This window comes from Schistocerca nitens, chromosome 5 (genome assembly GCF_023898315.1).
Source record: "Schistocerca nitens isolate TAMUIC-IGC-003100 chromosome 5, iqSchNite1.1, whole genome shotgun sequence".
Lineage (NCBI taxonomy): Eukaryota > Metazoa > Arthropoda > Insecta > Orthoptera > Acrididae > Schistocerca > Schistocerca nitens.
This window is the reverse complement of record NC_064618.1, coordinates 394,180,811-394,196,054: the sequence shown is the minus strand read 5'-3', so window position 1 is coordinate 394,196,054 and position 15,244 is coordinate 394,180,811. Positions and strand designations below refer to the sequence as shown.

At 43.9% G+C, this 15,244-nt stretch overlaps 1 pseudogene; it reads right to left on the bottom strand.

Annotated features, from left to right (window-relative positions):
- Window positions 1–4,020: 4,020 nt before the first annotated feature.
- On the bottom strand, window positions 4,021–4,138 carry LOC126261068 (5S ribosomal RNA; annotated as a pseudogene).
- Between the last annotated feature and the right edge of the window lie 11,106 nt (window positions 4,139–15,244).

Here is a 15,244-nt window from a genome sequence, read left to right as displayed (position 1 = left end):
GTAATCGAAAGTTAACAGAAATTTTTCCTTATTAACAGAATCTTCCGTCGGTTCTTGGTAGAACAACATTATAATAAATTAAAGGCACCAGTTTGCTTTTGTTCTACAAAATTGTGGAACAAAAGCAAACTGGTGCTTTTCATTTATTATTTTTTCTTATTGCGAGACAACTGCCACTTTTCGCACCATTCAGATATCGTGTTTAAGCCATTTTGGAACAGCAGAATGTCTATACCACTTCGCTGGGGAACGCCGGATATCACTGCTGTTGAACTCAATGATTTTCCGTCGATTACTACGTGCTGTGATCTTTCTGAGAGGAAGTCACGGATCCATCTCACAACTGAGACGATACTTGCTGGGCAGGCAGTTCGAAGTCTCTTGTGATGAACGGTGTCAAAATCCTTCTGGAAAGCTAGACATATAGAATAAATTTGAGACCCTCCGTCGGTAATACTCATTACTTCGTGCGAATATAAAGAGATAGTTGTGTTTCACAAGAACAGTATTTTCTGAATCCGTGATTATTGTGTTTCAATACAGCATTACCTTCGAGATAATTCACAATGTTCGAACACAGCGTATGTCCCAGAATCCTATTGCAAATCGACCTTAGTGATACGGGTCAATAATTCAGCAGATTTCTCCTGTTTCCTTTCGTGAGTATGGGTGTGACCTGTACAGCTCTCCAGTCCTTTGTTACGGATCTTCCGTCAAGCGAGCGGTTGTATGTGACTGCTAATTATGGGGCTATTGTATCAGCATACACTGAAATAATCCTTATTGGTATGCTGTCTGGACCGTATAAGACTTGTCTTCATTAACCACTCGAACGTGTTCAATGAACTGAGTTCGACCTGCATGGCAGCGCTGTGATGTGTGCTCGACGAACGGCCGTCGGGCCCACAGTTGGCCACATTCGGTACTTAGATTTTTACACCAGTCGCAAAGGTCCCACTCGGTATTTTCACATTCGTTTTAGACGATAGGTTGTTAGCAATAATGAGACGAATAGCCGCGACCGCTCCGGTCGCAGGTTCGAATCCTGCCTCGGTGTGATATCCTTAGATTAGTTAGGTTTAAGTAGTTCTAAGTTCTAGGGGACTGATGACCTCAGAAGTTAAGTCCCATAGTGCTCAGAGCCATTTGAGAAGAATAATCACACTAAGCAGTTTGTAAGTTCCCACGTGGGTACAATGAAACAACGATCGCTTATGCACCGAAGGGTAGCAACCAACAATCCCAATGCTATTCCTACAAGGCATACTTCAGAAAGCCGATTTTGAAACATATTACTCAAGGGAAGAAAATCATGAAACATCAATCTCCGGAAGAGTATTGTGCATACCAGGGCTGCCCAGCCTTCTAGCTTACCGGAGCCACAATGAAAGAAGGCGAGTATTTTTGGGCTGCACGTAATATACTCATTGCTAACGATAACTGCTGAAGAAAACAGATGGACCAATAAAGGAGTAGAATCGTGTGGTGGCAGTTTCAGATTAAAATATTCAGTTTATCATAGATTTACATGAACGGAATTTTATGGATTTTTATCCGACCCTGTGTTAGACGCTCACTCCTTGGGCCGCACTGATAGCTACTTTGGGCCGCATATGGCCCGCGGTTGGACACCCCTGGTGTATATGTTCGCCCCTCCAGTAGAAACCTTCACGAGACTCTTAAAATAAATCAATTGTAGAGTACTTATTTTGATAGTACACTATTGAGAATTTACAATCGCAGCAATTACTTTTTACGAAAAGTGCACTGAAACGTGTCAGATTACTCCGCGCTTCAAGAAAGCGCCCCGAGGCACTGGGGTAGTTACACGGGCGGGGAATCGTCGGTCAGTTAAATGCTACAAATTGCTTCGTTACGCCGAGGATATCTACTTACAAGTTACTCACGCTGACACTGTTCTCGATTCGAATACTGTAATATTTACTTCGTGTTCTTTACTGAAGTAATTTCGGAAGACTGTGTATAATAACTCTGCTTTAGTGGCGCTGTCATCGCTTATATTACCACTGGTATCGCTCAGTGAAGCTATTGACTCTGTCTTTCCGTTGGTGTAGTTTGCATAAGACCACAATCTCTTTGGATTTTCAGTCAGATTTCGGGACAGTTTTTCATTGTGGAAACTACAGGGTGGCGCACGAAATGTGTTACCAATTGTTTCTTTCATAATTTACGACGCACATTAGATATCCCGCTGGGATCTCTACAGCAGTACCAGCAGAGCTTGGAAAAACAAATGAGTTACAACATGACGTGTAATTCACGATACTGCCGCTAGGAGACTAGTAAGCAGCAATGGCTGACAATGGAAGACTGACGACACAGCAACGATCGGCAATTGTGTTACTTTTTCATGAAACGAAAAGCATTGTTGTGACTCAGAGGCGTTTTCGACAACAGTTTAACACACGATGGGTCCCTTGCAAGAAGACCATCCACAGGTTGTACGATAAATTTGTACAGGAAGGAACAGTATTGGAAGCGAAGCGACCTCGGCCTAAGCCTGTTTGTTCGCCGGAGAATATTGAAGCTGCATGAGTTGCTGTACAGAGAAGTCCCGGGAAATCGTGCAGAAAGGCAGCAGTGCAAGTGAGAATATCCAGACGCTCCGTTCAACGAATTCTAAAAAGTGACCTCCATATGTACCCATACAAGATGACCTGTGCACAGAAGCTTACTGAAGAACACAAGCAGCAGAGACTACTGGTTGCTCAGTGCGCGGAGGATAGGGAAGAAACTCTCAACAACGTTTGGTTTTCAGACGAGGCGCATTTTCATTTAGACGGTGTGGTTAACAACCAAAATGTACTCTTTTGGGCCACTGAAAACCCACAAGTGCTTCATGAACGACAACATTATGCTCCGAGAATTACAGCGTGGGCAGCAATTTCCAGTCACGGACTTATTGGACCCTTTTTCTTTGAAGAAACTGTGAACAGCGAGTGTTATTTGAGCATGCTTCGCAATAGCTTCATTCCACAGCTTCTTGCTACTGCCTTGCCCTTCAACACGCAGTGGTTCATGCAAGATGGAACTAGGCCACATACTGCAAAACTGTGTTGCAGTTTTTACACGAGCATTTCGACATGCAGATCATTTCACTCAGGTTTCCAGTTCGCTTCAATGACGGACAAAATTGACCCCCCAATAGTCCAGACATCAATCCATGTGACTTTTTTCTTTGGGGGTAACTAAAGGAAAAAATTTTCCTGAAACGTCCACGTGATTTAATGGAGCTCACAAGACTTATTCTTCAAGCTTGCAGTGAAATTACGGAATACATGTGCCGTAGGGTAATCACTAACTTCAGTGGTCGTTTGAAGGAAGTTAGGAAACGAAATGGTGGACATATTGAGCATGTGCTGAGTTAGAACAAATCTCCATAGACGGCTCTTCATTGTAGTATAAGATCCTTTCAGGTTGTATTGACAATAAAGTTTATATTCAAAAACAAAGTGGTAACACATTTCGTGCGTCACCCTGTATTACAAGTATCTCGCACTGAAGTCCGCACCAAGTTTCAGGCTGCCTTAAAACATCGCCGCCCTTGGCGATTTTGTGTTCTTTTACATTTGGCATACTTTTTTCGTTGCTTCTGCAACAGTTTCCTGACCTGTATTGTGTACCGTGGGGGATCAACACAGTCTTTTATTAATTAATTTCGTATAAATCTCACAATTGATTCAGAGCTATTTCTTTGAATTTAAGTCATATCTCGTCTACACTTACATAGTTAGTTGGAAAGAGTGGAGGCTTTCTCTCAGGAAGGAGTCAAGCAAGTTTTTGTCTGCATTTTTAAAAGCACTCCGTCTTCAGGCCACAAGTGGCCCATCGGGACCATCCGACCGTCGTGTCATCCTCAGCTAAGGATGCAGATAGGAGGGGCGTGTGGTCAGCACACCGCTCTCCCGGTCGTTACGATGGTTTTCTTTGAACGGAGCCGCTACTGTTCGGTCGAGTAGATCCTCAATTGGCATCACGAGGCTGCGTGCATCCCAAAAATGGCAACAGCGCATGGCGGCCCGGATGGTCACCCATCCAAGTGCCGGCCACGTCCGACAGCGCTTAACTTCGATGATCTGACGGGAACCGGTGTATCCACTACGGCACGGCCGTTGCCATCCTGCATATATAAATACATATATTTTGTGTCCACTTTAGGTAAGTTTGGATGCTGCAGTGGTCAGTCTCGCTACAACGGCCTTATTCTTACTCATCCCTGAATCCATCATGATATTCCCTATGTTCTCAAGATTCTTTGTTGTTAAGAGTTCGAGTATGTTTTCGCACCATTTACATTTCGTGTGGGTACCTTACCTAACTCCTCAAAATTATTTTCGGAGAAAGCATTTAGCACAGTTTCCGACCATGTTTTATGCCTACCACCGGCTTTGAATACGTACTTTCGCCGACAAATCGAGGGTAGATTGAAGTCATCAGTAATTATAAATGGGGTAACTATTTGTGATAAGACTCAAGTTTTCTTTGAACTTTTCAGAAACTCTATCACCTGAGTCGGGAGGTCCATAAAAGGAACCAGTTGTTAATTTAGTTCGGTTGTCAAGTGCAACCTCTGTCCATAGCAACTCAAAGCAACTAGCTACCCCAATTTCGCTACAAGATGAGCTACTTCTAACAGCAAGAAAGACGCCACCACCAACTGTATTTAATCTACACTACTGGTCATTAAAATTGTTACACCAAGAAGAAATGCAGATGATAAACGGGTATTCATTGGACAAATATATTATACTATAACTGACATGTGATTACATTTTCACGCAATTTGGGTCCATAGATCCTGAGAAATCAGTATCCAGAACAACGACCTCTGGCCGTAATAACGGCCTTGATACGCCTGGACATTGAGTCAAACAGAGCTTGGATGGCGTGGCGTGTACAGGTACAGCTGCCCATGCAGATTCAACACGATACCACAGTTCATCAAAAGTAGCGACTGGCGTATTGTGACGAGCCAGTTGCTCGGCCACCATTGACCAGACGTTTCAAATTGGTGAGAGATCTGGAGAATGTGCTGGCCAGTGCAGCAGTCGAACATTTTCTGTATCCAGAAAGGCCCGTACAGGACCTGCAACATGCGGTCGTGCATTATCCTGCTGAAATATAGGGTTTCGCAGGGATCGAATGAAGGGTAGAGCCACGGGTCGTAACACATCTGATATGTAACGTCCGCTGTTCAAAGAACCGTCAATGCGAACAAGAGGTGACCAAGACGCGTAACCAATGGCACCCGATACCATCACGGCGGGTGATAGGCCAGTATGGCGATGAAGAATACACGCTTCCAATGTGCGTTCACCGCAATGTCGCCAAACACGGATGCGACTATCATGATGCTGTAAACAGAACATGGTTCAAATGGTTCAAATGGCTCTGAGCACTATGGGACTTAACATCTTAGGTCATCAGTCCCCTAGAACTTAGAACTACTTAAACCTAACTAACCTAAGGACATCACACACATCCATGCCCGAGGCAGGATTCGAACCTGCGACCGTAGCAGTCCCGCGGTTCCGGAATGCAGCGCCTAGAACCGCACGGCCAACGCGGCCGGCTCAGAACCTGTATTCATCCGAAAAAAATTACGTTTTGCCTTTCGTGCACCCAGGTTCGCTGTTGAATACACCATCGCAGGCGCTCCTGTCTGAAGAAAAATTTAAAGAAGAGCAGCGCGTTATGTTTCAGGCACGGAAGCGTCACAGAGGTGATCAAGCAACGCCAGGGGCAGACGGTGCGAGAGAGACGTTCGCCATCGTGGTGTGGTTTATTGTTAAAGTTCCGAGAGCGTACTTTCCTAGAAAAGTCTACCAATACATTGCTTCCTCCTACAGATTTCTCAAGACCATAAAGGTAAAATTATACAGATTCGCGCCCACACTGAGCCTTACCGGCAATAGTTCTTCTCGCCAAGTATTCGCGGGTGGTACAGGGGAAATGAAAGTGGTGCACAAAGTAACCACCGCCACACACCGCAATGTGGCTTGCAGAGCGTAGGTGTAGACGCTCAAGATTACTTGTTGCAGCTGTCTTTCGCTGAAACCAGGGTTGGGTTGACGTCAACGGCACGGAGACGTTCGTCCTCCAGTTTCGGAGCCCTCTTCCAAGTGTCCACAGGTCGTGGTCTAGGGGCTAGAAGCGCTGCTGCCTCTGGATCACGGGGTCTCGGGATCGATTCCCGGCCAAGTTGGGGATTTTCTCTACCTGGGGACTGGGTGTTTGTGTTGTCACCATTTCATCATCGTCACCGTTTGTGAGTGGCTAGATTGGATTGTTAAAATAAAATGGACTGTGTAAAAATTGGAACTTTTTACGGGCGCTGATGACCGCGCAGTTGAGCGCCCCACAAACCAAACATCGTCTTCATCACCTTCTTCCCGGCCTCCTACAGTCGCGAGCTGTAGGCGTAAACTTTCGGACACGTCCGAAAGAACAGACAGCATATCCATATAAGTATATAGTTCTGGCGATACCGGCAATGACCTTCTTCTTCTGTGCGGATGCATACAAATTACCCGAACTCTTACGGGACTTGGTAAGAATGTCTTCCACGAGTAATGAGAGTGTTGGGTAGGAACGCTACGAATGTAGGTCGGGACATACAAGATGAGAATGTGGGTCTCGCGGGAGGCGTGCGCGAGATAGTCCCTGCAGTCGCACTATCCTCTGTGCCCTCGTTGGCTCGTCGGATTCGAGTCCCGGTCGGGGCACACATTTTCACCTGATATATATCAACGGCTGTCAGCAGCTGAAGGTATTAATATAAGGCGGCGATCAATTTCTTGCAACGTCCTCCTATCGAGACAATATCGTTCTGGAAATTTCTCAAAAAAATGGTTCAAATGGCTCTGAGCACTATGGGACTCAACATCTTAGGTCATAAGTCCCCTAGAACTTAGAACTACTTAAACCTAACTAACCTAAGGACATCACACACACCCATGCCCGAGGCAGGATTCGAACCTGCGACCGTAGCAGTCCCGCGGTTCCGGACTGCAGCGCCAGAACCGCTAGACCACCGCGGCCGGCGGAAATTTCTCCCAGTACTGCCGTTACCATCTGCTAATTCGTACAGCAGCAACGGGCATCTGCCAACTGCACATTTCAGTACACATCCATTGCACTGAAACGAACACCAATTTCGTGACGAACACTAAACAGTTGATACTGTGTGCTTGATACTAGTATAGAAGAGAAGATGGATCCATGTCAACATGACCAATGAAATGAGTCACCTGTTAACATTACCTTCGTTCCTTAGAACAACAAATACTGGCGGTGAACCAAAGAGTTACAACTAACTGTCCGTTCAAACCAAACGTAACCAACGAGGAGTTCTGATATTTCATGTAAGACTGGAACATTCTGTTTCTGTGCGTTTCCCGTGATCTGATTATGTAGAGAGGTAAAAACTGAGTTCTAACATGGAAATAAATCATTTAGAGCCACATGCCGGTATAATACATTTCATGTGTGAGGAATGTTTTTAAAAAGTTTGGCCGTAGCTATTCGTTACAACCTGTAATCAATTTTTCTTTCATCAGTCTTCCGAGTGGTTTCATGCGACCTGCAACGAATTCTTCTCCCGTGCCAATCTCTTCGTTTAAGAATAGCACTTGCAACAAACGTCCTCAGGATATATTCTAATCTCAGTCTTCCTCTACGGTTTCTCCCTCCACAGCTCCCTCTAGTAAGTCGTGTCTTAACAGATATCCTGCCATGCTGTCCCTCTTTCTTTTCAGTGTTTTCCATATATTCCTTTCCTCGTCGATTCTGCCGAAAACCTCCTCATCGAATAGCGTACCAGCCCATCTAATTTTCAACATTCTTCTGCAGCACCACGTGTCACTTGCTTCTACTATCTACTGCTCCGGTTTTCCCAAAGTCCATGTTTCACTAACATACAAAGCTGTGCTCCAATCGTAAATACTCAGAAATTTCTTCCCCACATTAAGACCTGTTTTGATACTAGTAGATTTCTCTGGCCAGGAATGCCCTTTTTGCCAGTGCTAGTCTGATTTTCATGGGTAATTTGGTTCTCTGCGTAGCAGAATTCTTTAACTTCATCTACTTCCTGATCACCAATCCTGATGGTCAGTTTCTCGCTGTTCTCGTTTCTTTTAATTCTCATTACTTCCGTCTTTCTTCGATTTACTCTCAGCCCTGTACTCATTAGATAGTTCATGCTTTCAACACAGTCTGTAATTCTTCTTCACTTTCACTGAGGATAGTAATGTCATTATCGGAACGTAACATTGATCCCTTTTCACCTTGAATTTTAATCTCGCTCCTGAGCCGTACTTTTACTTTCGTCATTGCTTCTTCGACGTATAGATCGAATAAAAGTGGCGAAAGACTACGACCCTATCTTACACCCTTTTTAATCCGTACACTTTGCTCTTGGTTCGTCCTTATTGTTCCCTCTTTTTTCTTGTTCATATTGCATATTACCGGCCTTTCACTAAGGCTTACACCTATTTTTCTCAGGATTTTTAACATCTTGCACCAATTTATATTATCGAACGCTTTTTCCAGATCGACAAATCCTATGAACATGTCTTGATTTTTCTTTAATCTTGCTTCCATTGCCAAATGCATCGACAGAATTGCCTCTCTGGCGCCTTTACGTTTTCTTTCCGGTAATCCATACGAATACTTTAAACAAATTCTCGAAGAACGTAAATAGTAATCCTCAGAAGAAAGACATGTTCCTCGCGAAACGCTGTTGGTTAAATTCACTTATGCTGTATTCGAAATAGAGAGTGCGACTGTCGTATATCTCGCGAAGGGATCATTAGAATAAGATAACAGAGACTAGGGCAAGTAGAGAATAATTACTCTGTCACTCCATACGTGAATGAAAAGGAAAGAAAACTAACGATACTGGTACCACGTAACCTTCGCCATGCACTGCATAGAGGCTTTCAGAGTATATATGTTGACGTCGTAGCCAGAATTGACGTCATATCAGTGCACTCTGTGACGTATGACATTTACCCCTCTGTGCTCAGAGCAGCTTACGTCCCATCCGCACTAATTGAACCTCCTGACGTCACAACGAACTCTCAGGTGGCTTTGAGGAGCGCTATATCGTTAGTCTTATCTAGTTGCCACTCCAGAGTTCGTTGTCTGTAACAGTCGATGACCTCGTCTCCCTCGCCCCAATACCACAGCCCTGCCGGCATCAAGCCCTACAGTAATTACAGGTACAGCTGGAATAAAAGCAAGAACAGGTAAATCTTTGAGATATTGTGGTGGACATGTTATATTATTTACATCGCAAAAACGTCACGACATTCTATGCGGAAGGTTACGTCCAGATGGCTGGTTGGATTAAAAAATGATGTTAGGCGTTATTGCCATCTGAAACAGGAATTGTGAATACAGCTGGGTCCCTATATACACTGCTGGCCACCGTAAATGCAACACCCTGAAGGAAGCATCAGAATCAAGTGAAATTTACACCATGGGTTTGCAGCGATGAGATATGCAACTGATTAGAATTTCAGCGCAGACGCACATCACGCGCGCCTGTGGCGCCACCTCATAGTGCCATTTAAGGCTTGGCGATTTCGACGAGTGTACGTTCGGCACGTGTGTTTATCTTGTGGTTGTTTCACACGACGATCAGTTATGCCTCGTAGACAACAGCGAACATCTTTTGATCAAGTATCCGAGTTCGACAGAGGAAGGATAGTGGCTTACTGAGATTGTGGATTATCACACAGAGAAATCGCTAGTCGTGTTGGACGAAACCAAACAACTGTAATGCAGATATGTGACCGTTGGATGCAGGAGGGTACGACGGACTGACGTGGTCGATCGCATTCACCTCGGTGCACCACTGCACGTGCTGATAGGCAAATTGTGCGCATGGCAGTGACGGATCGCTCAGTGACATCCCGAACCATAGCACAGCACATTGCGTCTGTAACGCATCATCCAGTGTCTGCGCGTACCATTCGACGCCGTTTACAGCAGAGTGGTCTGTCCGCAAGACGTCCATTGCTTCGTCTACCATTGACGCAGAACCACAGACGTCGCCGACGCCAATGGTGTGATGACAGACGGATGTGGACGGCAGAATGGAATGACGTTGTCTTTACTGACGAGACACGCTTCTGTCTGCAGCACCACGATGGTCGGATTCGAGTGTGGAGACAACGTGGAGAGAGGATGCTGGACAGCTGCATTATGCACCGCCACACTGGTCTTGCACCGGGTATTATGGTATGGGGAGGTATTGGATATTACTCTCGCACGCCCCTAGTACGCATTGCCGGTACTTTAAATAGCCGGCGCTACATATCCGAGGTGCTGGAGCCAGTTGTCCTTCCTTACCTTCAGGGCTCGGCCACACGTGGCACGCATTGTCCAAAGGTTCTTCGTCAATAACCACATTGAATTGCTTCCCTGGCCGGCTTGCTCTCCGGATCTTTCGCCGATAGAAAACACGTGGTCCATGGTTGCTCAACGAGTGACCCAGATTACATCCCCAGCTGCCACACCAGATGATCTTTGGCAACGTGTGGAAGCTGCTTGGGATGCTGTACCCCAGGAACACATCCAACGTCTCTTTGACTCAATGCCGAGACGTGTGGCAGCGGTGATCTCCAACAATGGCGGCTACTCTGGCTACTGATTCTGGCAGGAACCACATGTCACAGACGTCTGTAAACGTAATCATTTGATACTTGGTCAACATGTTATCTACAAAATAAATTTTGTTGTGCTACCTCTTGTCTTTCTTGGTGTTGCATTTACGGTGGCCAGCAGTGTATAAAAGGTGACCCTCAGATCTGCACGGAAAATCAGACGACGTACAGGTGCTGCTGAGAGGAACCAAAATGTTATCAGCGAGCGAGGAGGCGCAGTTGTGGGCACACCGGACTCCAGGCTGTCTAAGCTGCAGTATAGGTGTCCGCCCCACCAAAATTCAAATATAATGTCTGTTTTAATAATAATGCAGACAGAATTACTTTGTATGGGCTTATACCACTGAATTTTTTAATAGACAGCTACTAAGAACAAGTCAGCATTCACCTCTGAAACTCCCTCCTCCATCGCATCAAATTCACCAGTGGCGTCCAGTCAAAAGCGTAGCACTTCTTTTTCCAAAATCGCTAAGTCCTTACGAGATTGGTTAACGTAATTTTCACGGTTTGAAATGTGTTAGATTTCACAGAAACCCTGCCTTTCCCACATACAAAGCAAGACGTATAAAATTTTTGACGGCTTGCTGTATTTTTCAAGCTCTTGAAGCTGGGGAAGCCATTTGCAGATTTCTTTATTTGTTACCGGGACATTGCGCGAAATGTGCTTGATGTCTTAACCGTAATGTCTTATAGACAGCTTTCTGACTGATGATATTTTGCCGGTACAGAGTAATAAATTTAAGAGTTGACAGGACAGTGGGTGTCCAAAAGGAGTAGTCGAAATAAATGAGGGAGTCACTGTCAAGTGTATTCATAGACACAGCATACATCCGAGTGCGCCCTGCGGTTGAAAAAAGACCGCCAGCCTCTCAGGACGGTCATGGAAGGTTTAGTTTTGCAGCGGAACGACGTCCGAGAGCAATCAGGAGTGAGAGGAGAGGATCGACGTCATGTTAGCTGAGACCCAGAGCCACAGAGAATGTTAGGTTCTGGCAGCGACTTAAGCCAACACATGATTCCACTCCCACATTCCTTATTGGCTGTTCTGGTAGCATGTGGACACTTCTCTGTCAGCGTATTCTATTGGAACAAACAGCTTCTGCTGATGCGATGCATTTACTTGGCACGTAGACCACAAATGTATGTAGGTCCGCGAGTACCGAGAACGAGAATTATGGTTTGATAAGTATGGTAAAAAAGCAAGACAAAATGCTTATTTCGTTAACAACTAACCTTATTTCTCGACATAGTCTCCTTTGAGGTATATACACTTCGTCCATCGAATTGGGAAAATAGATTCCGTCAGACTCTGAAAATTACTCGTTGACTATAACTATAAATTCCTTATTTGATGAAAATTTCTTCCAAGCATGCCAAAATTTGAAGTCAAGGAACTGGAAGAAATTACTTGGGACTAATTCTGGTGAGCAGGGTGAATGAGGAACCATGGTGTCAATGATTGTGCAATGTCCGCTTGAACTTCATCTAGTACCTTTTTGATTAGTGCGGCAGCCCAACCTTCCGAATAAAAATTTTTAATAACAGCACTAAACAGGGTTTTATCCATTTTCAATCGCAGTCGACACTCTGACCAATTGAGACGGCCGTCAACAATGAACTGTAGGTTGCACATTGTTGAAATTCTTTATACGATCCTTGAAATTATATAGCTTACCGACTATGAAGGTGCAAAAAATATTACATTCCCTCATGAAAATTTATCAGCTTTATCAAACCAACCTCATAAAGTGAAAAAAAAATTAGATCAGTATATCTTATAAAACTGAATGTGTGTATGTATGTACTTTCAACGTCTTGTAAACTACCGTATCAGTTTCAGCCAAACTGATTAAACACTTTTTTTGAGATACCAGTCTTCTGCTGGGTTTGATATGGCTCACCACGAATTTCTCTCCTGCAGCAGCTTCTTCATCTCAGAGTAACACTTGCAACCAACGTCCTCAAATTATTTGGTGGATGTATTCCCATCTTCTACTTCCTATGTAATTTTACCTTCTACAGTTTCCTCTACTACCGTGGAAGATATTCGCTGGTGTCTAACAGATGTCCTATCACCCTGTCCCTTATTCTTGTCAGTGTTTTTCATACATTTCTTTCCTCGTCGATTCTGTGGAGAACCTCCTCATTTCATACCATATCAGTACATCTAATTTTCAACATTCTTCTGTATGCACCACATCTCACATGCTTCTGTTCTCTTCTCTTGCGGTTTTCTCACAGTCCACATCTCACTGCCATACTATGCTGTGCTCCAAACGCGCGTTCTCGGAAATTTCTTTCTCAGTTTAAGACCTGTTTTGGAAACTAGGAGACTTCTCTTGGTCAGGAGTGCCATTTTTGCCAGTGCTAGTCTTTTATGTCCTTGTTCCGTCAGTCATTGGGTATTTTACTGCCTAGGTAGAAGAATTCCTCAACTTCTGATGTTAAGTTTCTCGCTGTTCTCATTTCTTCTACTTATTACTTCTACTCATTACTTTCGTCTTCCTTCGATTTAATCTCAATCCATATTCTGTACTCATTAGACTGTTTATGCCATCAACACTTCCTGTAATTCTTCTTCACTTTCACTGAGGATAGCAATGCCTTCAGCCAATCTTATCATTGAAATCCTTTCACCTTGTATTTTAATTCCACTCTTGAACATTTCTTTTATTTCCATTATTGCTTCTTCACTGAATAGGTTGAATAGTAGAGGCGAAAGACTACGTCCCTGTCTTACACCCTTTTTAATCCAAGCACTTCGTTCTCGGTCTTCCACTCTTACTGTTGCCTCTAGGTTCTTGAATGTATTGTATATTACTCATCTTTCCCTATAGCTTACCCATGTTTTTCTCAGAATTTCGAATATCTTGCACCATTTCATATCGTCGAACGCATTTTTTCAGGTCGACAAATCCTACGTACGTGTGTTGATTTTCCTTCAGTCTTACTTCCATTATCAACAGCAAGTCAGAACTACCTATCGAGGGCCTTTACCTTTCCTAAATCCAAACTGATCATCATCCATTACATCGGCAATTTTATTTATGATTTTTCTATATATTATTCTTGACAGCAAGTTGGATGCAGGAACGATAAGCTGATTGTGCGATGATTCTCCAACTATTCGGCTCTCGCAGTCTTCGGAATTGTGTGGGTGATGTTTTTTCGAAAGTCTGATGTTATATTGTCAGTCGCATATATTCTGCACACAAAAGTGAATAATCACTTTCTTGCCACATTCCCCACTGACGTTAGAAATTTGGATGGAATTTTATCCATCACTTCCACCTTATTTCATTTTAAGACTCTCAATGCTCTTCTGAATTCTAATTCTAACACTGGATCCCCTATCTATTCCCTATAGAGTCCTGTTTCTTGTTCCGTTACATCATCGGATAAGTCCTCCACCCCCCCCCCCACCCCCCAATGAGGCCTTCGATGTACTCTTTCCATCTATCAGCTCTCTCCTCTTCAGTTGGCAATGGAATTCGCGTTGTACCCTTAAAGTTACCACCCTTGCTTCTGATTTCACATAAGATTGCTTTGATTTTTCTGTACAGTGAGTCAATCCTTCCGGCAATCATTTCTTTTTCCATTTCTTCACATTCTTCATGTACTCATTTCACCTTATCTTCCCTACACTTCCTGTTTATTCCATCCCTAAGTTCCTTGTAATTCTGTATTCCTGAATTTCCCCGAACTTTTTCCTACTTCCTTTTTTTCGTCGATCAACTGAACAATTTCTTCAGTTACCCATGGTTGCCCCCCCCCCCATGAACCATGGACCTTGCCGTTGGTGGGGAGGCTTGCGTGCCTCAGCGATACAGATAGCCGTACCGTAGGTACAACCACAACGGAGGGGTATCTGTTGAGAGGCCAGACAAACGTGTGGTTCCTGAAGAGGGGCAGCAGCCTTTTCAGTAGTACAAGTTTATATGTCAACTAGCTCTGCAGATGACGAAGAAATTGAAGAAATGTATGATGAAATAAAAGAAATTATTCAGATACTGAAGGGAGACGAAAATTTAATAGTCATTGGTGACTGGAATTCGAGTGTAGGAAAAGGGAGAGAAGGAAACGTAGTAGGTGAATATGGATTGGGGCTAAGAAATGAAAGAGGAAGCCGCCTGGTAGAATTTTGCACAGAGCACAACTTAATCATAGCTAACACTTGGTTTAAGAATCATGATAGAAGGTTGTATACATGGAAGAACCCTGGAGATACTAAAAGGTATCAGATAGATTATATAATGGTAAGACAGAGATTTAGGAACCAGGTTTTAAATTGTAAGACATTTCCAGGGGCAGATGTGGACTCTGACCACAATCTATTGGTTATGACCTGTAGATTAAAACTGAAGAAACTGCAAAAAGGTGGGAATTTAAGGAGATGGGACCTGGATAAACTGAAAGAACCAGAGGTTGTACAGAGTTTCAGGCAGAGCATAAGGGAACAATTGACAGGAATGGGGGAAAGAATTACAGTAGAAGAGGAATGGGTAGCTTTGAGGGATGAAGTAGTGAAGGCAGCAGAGGATCAAATAGGTAAA